Here is a 7,325-nt window from a genome sequence, read left to right as displayed (position 1 = left end):
CGCCGAACCCTCGCGGGCAGCGGCGGAGGGAGCGCGTAGAGAGGGAAAGGAGAGCGCTCCGCCGCGGCACGGCCCCGCTCTCCGCGCCCGTGTCCCGGAATGGGCCGTGCAGCTGCACGGAGGTCCCGCCGCCGTCGCCACCTGTCGCCGCCCGGGCTCGCCTCAGCCGCTCATCACTGAGGACGGCGGCTCCCTGCGTCTCGGTGGCTCGCCCGCCGCACCCCTCCGCCTCCGCGGCCACCCCCGAGCGGATCCCCCAAGTCAGCGGCGACCCCCGGCCATGGCAGCGGCCGGAGCGAAGCAGTCACAGCGTCCCCGCACCTTTCCGAAGCGAAGCCGGCCCCGCTGGCAGCCCTGGTCGCGGCGATGCCCGAGGAGGAGCCGGCGCTGCCGCCGCGGTAGCTCCGCGCTCGCAGCCCGGGCCGAGCCCCAGGTTTTCCCGCGTTACGTTTCGCGCCCGAGCGCAGCCAATCACCCGGCCGGCGCGAGTGTCACGGGGAGTCTGTTCCCGCCGGCCAACCGCTGGGCGGGAAAGGCGGCGGCCGCGCCTCTGCGGGCGGGGCCTGAGGGCGAGGCCGTGCAGCTGCTGCCATTCTATTGGGCAGGAGCCGGGCCCACGAGCGCGGAGGAGGCGCTGATTGGCCGCGCCGCGGCGGGGGCGGGGGGAGGCAGGGGTGGCGCGCCCGGGCAGGTTTGGCGCGCTGCGGCTGTGGGCGGGCTGCGCGGGCCAATCCCGTGGCGGCGCAGCGGAGTTGGCGCGCCCGGCGGCTTAAAGGGGTCGGCTGGCGGTGGGACAGTCGTGGCTGCCTTTCCCTTTCGTGGGGCGGGGGGAAGCTCTTTCCTTTCGCCTGCTGGGCGGACAGAGCTGCGAGCGAGCTTGCGGGCGAGGAGGGTTCCTCAGTGCGAGCCGCCGCCTCCGCGGGCATCGTGGGGCGGGCGGGGTCGGGCCAGCGCGGCCGTTATGGCGGCGGCGGGGCCGCCCGGGACACGCCCGGTTTAGCGGCAGTGCCTGTGGCAGCTGCACGGCTACATGAAATTACCGTGTCGCCTTCTGCATACTTCTCACAGCCCCGGGACGGGGCTGTGAGAAGTATGCAGGAGGCGGCACGGTAATTTCAGGAGGTTCTTAAGGCATGGGGTATTTTCAGAGGATGGTGCCAGATTATTCAGTGGTACCCAGCGGTAGCATGAGGACCATTAGCCCTAAGCTGAAACGTAAGAAGCTTCACCTCCGCATGAGGAACAGCTTCATTAATTTGAGTGTGGTAGAGAACTAAAACGTAAGAAGTTTCTCCGCAAAATGAGGCTACTCCAGTCTGAGAACATAACTTGCATGTATTACATTAGTAGCTAAATTTTGAGGCCGGTACCAGGAGCGCAGAGAAGGCACGGAGATGTAAGAATGGTGAAGTTTTTTTTCCCAGGTCTATTTTGTTCACAATTCCTATGCTGCAGACTGCTGCCCTGTAACAGTAACCAACATCACGACTGACAGGAAAGTGCAGGGAAGAGCAGATTTGCAGCATATGGCTACTACTTAATGCCCTTTTGGATAATGGGAAAAGCCTACCAGTTCTTGTAATGCAGAGGCTATAATACGGGGCTGCAGCATTCCTTATCCATCCTGAGATCAGCTGCCCTTTCATTATGAATTACAGTTGAGTTTGCTTCGACTATCTTTTCAACTAACTAAAAATCCTCAAATGTTTGCTTAGGCAAATTCTTGTTCGTTGTTGTGCTATCCCAGTTTCTCAAAGTCAGTGTTACATGTCAAAATCCTACCATTACTATGCAAGGTCAGGCCTTGCTTACCGGGCCAGAAAGAAAATACTGCAGATTATAGCATTTATTTCCAAAATGAGCAAATGCTTGGATCTGACCCCCTTAAAAACCTTTGGTCCTAAAAATAGCCCACAATAAATAGTTCTGGTAATAAATACAATGATGTTGTAGAGGAGTAGTAATAAAGAAAAATGTTAAAATCTACTTTTAAATGTGAAAAAAGGGGGAAAATTATTTATGTTAAAATAATTGCACCCAAAACCAAACTGCAAATACTTTTCATAGCTTTCCAAAACTATCTCTAAATCTGAAGCCTGATGCTTCAGATAGTACATTTAGCTGCTAAAGAACTCCAGTGATGGATGGAGTTAACATTGTAAACTGGTATACAGGACTGTAGATATTGGAAATGGTGCAGTGCATTGTGAGCAACTGAATATGTCTATATTTAACCCATGCTGCCCCAATGTACACATGTTTTGTGATGACTTTCAAGGGCCTGGCAGCAGATTAATTTATTTATGTGGATCTTGTAAATTTTTCTAATGCCAACAAATAGAATTTTGTTACTAGAGGCAGCACAAGAGTAGGAAGAAGTTAGTTGATGCCACATCTGTTATTTTAACTGTTCTGAACAATAGTGTTTAATGTTGTAATAGCCATAACCAAAGAGAAGCAAACTTTTTCTCCAGATCCTGCCACTGGAAGAGAAAATGTGCATATAGAATGTACTTGGCCTAGAGGGCTTAAAACACACTGCTTTTCAGTACATGGTCATGGGTATTGTGATATATTATTTTTAAAAATTCATGTAACATGCAAAACTGGTTCTAAACTAATCATCTGAACTGTAGTGTCTTAGCCATATTAAATATGTTACCTTTAGCACCAGAGTATTTTGATGCTATGCTACTAGCTTAATCTGTGTTGTGGTTTGACCTTGGCAAGCCTCTATCACTTCCCTCTGCAGCTGGACAGAGGAAAAAAAATTTATCAAAAGGTTCATGGGTTGCGATAAGGACTGGGAAAGATCACTCACCAAATAACATCATGGGTAAAACAGGCTCAACTTAAGAGATATGAAATGAATTTATTACTGACAGAATCAGAGCAGGATAATTAGAAGTGAAATAACCCCTTAAAAACAGCTTTCTGCCACCCTTCCTTTCTTCCAGCTCTGCCTCCTACCCCAGCAGTGCAGGGAGACAGGGAATGGGGGTTTGGGCAGTTCATCACCCGAGGCTTCTCAGGGAGGGGAGCTGTTTACCTACTGCACCCTGGGGTCCCACGCATGGGAGACAGAAAAACACACTACCACACTCCTCCTTCTCCACTGACCTTGGTGTCTGCAAAGTTGTTCCTCTCACGCATTCTCACCCTACTCTTCTCTGGCCACAATTACATTTGCATAAGAACTTTTTTTCTTTCATCTTAAATCTGTTATCACAGCAGTGTTACCAGCATTTCTGACTGGCCCAGCCTTGGCCAGCGGCATGTCCGTATTGGAGCCACCAGGGATTATCTCTGCTGGACATGGAGGAAATTTCCAGCAGCTTCTCACAGAAGCCATCCCTGTAGCCCACCCCCCTCCAAAGCTTGCCCTTGCAAACCCAATTCAATGCATTAAAGCATTACTGTTTTAGTGTAGAAACAAGAAAAAGTTCTCTATGAGAGTTAAAGGACCAAAATAATTAATCGTGATACAACCTACAGTCAGATCAAATCCTGCCTATTACAACAAAGCGTACATTTTATCACACATGAGATAAGACTGGAATTGTAAAAGGATAGGGAGCAAGTATTCAAGAGAAAGCAGGAAAAATATCTGTGTTCTATTTAGCTTGTTAGATTCAAGACGGAACTGACAACTATGGAGTTTGAGGATAGAAACTCCATAATAAAAGGACATAAATTCCAGAGATAAAAGCAACTAACTCTGAAACGGAACAAAACATGACAAATAAAGATGAAAATATGTATTCTACATCTTTAAAGCATGCACTTTAGATTATGGACTTACGGTAGATAATAGCAAACAATCACACTGCATGTAATTTTATTGTTATTATGTTGTAATATGGACTTATGTAAAACCTTTGCAATGGTAGTAATATCTTTAATGTAAGTCTTTATTATTGTGTTTTTCAAGTTTCCGGATTCCCTGTCTGAGCATTGAGATTCCACTCTAGAAATAACATTCACAACCCGTGAGACTTTCACTGCTGGGACTGAGATCACTTTGCAGTGGGTGGCTCCAGTGACCTGGTGGGTGCCCCATTTGAATCCCTGCGCACACCATACTCACACTGTCATACAAGCTTCCTTTGCTGTCTTGACCCCACGTTTCCCACAGCAGTGTCCCAGATGCTGGGTTCCTGGAAGTATTTTGATCATGATGCAGCAGCTCGGTAGGAGCATGTGCTGTTTCTCAGGAATCCCTGGGCTTTTACACCCTTATGATCTATGTGGCCACCCTTCATGCCCCTTGCACTTGCCTCTTGATCCAATGGTGATATTTTGGCTGAGGTCTTCTCCTTGCTTATTGGGTCCTGCAGAGTCTCTAGGTGACTGGCCACCGCCACCCCTACCACCTAGCACCACAGGTCTCTGTGCCCTTTGTTAGCAGAAGGTCAGTGCCTGTTCCTGACTTATTTGTTGGGGCTCCAACTATTTGCTGCCAGCCAGGGCACAATGTCCAGCTCACACACAAAGCTCTTAGCATTAGGTGTACTCCTCTATAAGCATGTCCATCTTTAGTGATGCAGCTCTTTTTTGGCTCAAGACTTCAGGTAGTCAATTTTGCTTAGTAGAATTGTGTTGCTGGATGCAATAGCTAGATCCACAGTGTTACTCTCTTTACCTGTTCTGGTGCCCTGTCCCAGAATGGCACCTTGAGCCATGTGATTATGGATATTCTCAGTTCAGAGAGAAAATGAGAGGTTTCTGCCAGGCTAGGCCTGGGAAAGAGTTTCAAAGGAATGTAAATAATTCTCTGTCTCTCTTGTTGTTCACATTGTTTATAGATGTGTTCTACCACTGTGTGTCATTCAGCACATGCCAGTGATGTGAGATGTTTTTACTTTAAGACCAATGAAATTGGTCTGCACGATGTTCCCTATAGAAAGAGCAGTGTATTTTAAATAAATCAGTTTGCTTCTTGTCTTCTGAATTGCAGTCTTTTTGTTCCCGTCCTGCCTCAACAGCGACATGTGATGTGTTCAGGATGTGTTTCCCTCAGGCAGGAGAGCTGTGGCACTAGAAAATGAAATGTCCAGGGATAAGAATGTGTCTGTACGAAAGGTCAAGAACGGGATGACCCTTGCTGGTGATTAGGTGCTTAGATGCAAAGGTCAGAGAAACACCAATCACCATTCTCAATTCTGTCTCTTGTAATTAGGCACTTTTGCACCTTTAAAAAAAAAAGGAAAAAAATAAGCAAGGGCTGTTTTGGTAAAGATGCCATATCCCATATCTACACCTGCTAGGCAACATTGTGTAGGGTGCTGTTCTGTGTGAAAAATCCACTTGTGGGGAGAATGTGGAGCAGCCACTTAGGTAGGCAGCCCTCATCTTCACTTAACATGAGTCATCTGTTGTCAGAAAGGTTATGCCTTGTACTACAACTATGAGATTTAGTCTTGCAAATATGTAATCATGCTGAAGCCATCACTATTAATTTTTGGTATAAAATTCCAGACAGAGCATTTGGTTACACTTTGACAGTAAAATTCAGGTTTTCCTTCTTTCTCCATTGTTTGTGTAAGTATGTAACTCGACAATCACACACTGATTGCACATAGCGAAAAGCTGTGAAAGGAATGAGAGGGAGTTTTTACAAACAAACTGTGGGCCTGCTGTTAGATAGAGCCAGGTACTGATAGGTGAAAGAAGCAATAGTAGAAACCATAAATTCCGGAGGACTGTTACTCACCCAAGGCCACGCTAAATTCCTGGAGTTAGAGAAAAAGAACAGAGAAACAAAGAAAAGGGAAGGGGGGGAGGATTCTCATTAGAAGAGGGTCTGTATTAGGTGATTTGGGAAGTCTGTACCTCTCAGGTACCTAAGACAATAGGGAAAGAGAGAAGGAAATGGGGCTGAGGAATTAGGATAAAAAGGAGGATGCATCCCCCAGCAATTCTCCTTTTATTCTTGAAAAAGCTATGGGACTCCATAGCTGGAGTAAAAACCTCTGGCATTTTGGATTAATTTTCCTGACAGCTGCAAGCAAAAAAGGGATTGAAAAGTACTTTCATTTGTCATGCAAGACTTTTAATCAGATTGGAGGTTGGAATCTCTTACAGAAGTTTTTTTTTTTGATTGACAACTCAGAACATCAGAAAATTAAGGATTTTTCTAAATATTTACATTCATTTTAGGAATCAAAATTATACATATAAAGACAATATATATTTATAGCAAACACTGGTTTTGGCTGTCGTTGTGGAATCTCTCTGAGCAGTCTTTTTTTTCTCCTTTGAGTCTTCACAAAAAAAGGCCCATGGAACACCAAATCTCTAATCTTACTGCTGAAATATATCTGAATTCCTCATAGTCATCCTTCTCCAAAGACGCTGTGACCTTCAAAGTACCTATTAAAGCTGCAAGGACATTATAGTCAGTAATAGCACTGACCAGTGATGGTTGTCTGTTATCTTTCATATACAGCATAACCTTGATTCAAACTTGTAGAATATTGAAATAAAAATATCTCTAAAATTTCTAAAAAACGTTCTGGATACAATGTGTGCTGAGGAAATCTAGTGTAGATGCTGCAATTGATACCAAAATGCTCCAAAGAATCTGCAAATATTTGGTGATATTTTTAATATGCTGTAGTAATGTGATGTTGTTAATGTCTTTCTCCAGATTAGTACAGGACAACATACCTTTCCAGTTCCTTCTTCACAGTAAAAAAACAGGAAATTTAATCCTTCTAAAAAATAAACCAACAATTCAGAGGAAAGGACAGTTGATTAAGCGAACACTTCTTATAAAGTATTTTATTCCTTTATCATATTATTGAAAATTTCTTCATGAATTTTTCTTAATTATGGATAGCTACATTTTACAATATAAGAACTGTGCAGGAATAATGATATTTTTGCTTTGTTGACTTATATTTTTCTGCTTTTGATTTGAAACATTTCAGAGCCTGAGAGATTTGACTCCCACTACCAGGATTTTGTAAAGATCTTTGCAGGCAGATAATTGCCTGAAGTTACTGTCATTATTTCCATGCAAAACAGTTTGTGATCTCTTGAATGAAATTGAAACTTGAAAGGGCACTAAGACCAATTAAATTAGTTTTCTTCTGCAGTAAGCATGCCTGCAAAAGGGGGTCTACATGAGAGCCAGGAGAGATGCAATGATTATATTCAAAGCTTGGAATAATCTGTAGAGGATACACCTTATTTTGTTTTACAGTGGTGTCCACAGACTTATCAGCATCCAAAAACGAAGAGAGAACAGGGCTGTCTTTAATCCTGCCTTTCAAAACATATCAAGAATTTTGATACAGTTTCAACTTACCGTAGTAAGGATA

Source organism: Lonchura striata, chromosome Z, assembly GCF_046129695.1.
Source record: "Lonchura striata isolate bLonStr1 chromosome Z, bLonStr1.mat, whole genome shotgun sequence".
Taxonomy (NCBI): Eukaryota; Metazoa; Chordata; class Aves; order Passeriformes; family Estrildidae; genus Lonchura; species Lonchura striata.
The sequence above is the reverse complement of the archived record's forward strand: the minus strand, read 5'-3'. Positions refer to the sequence as shown.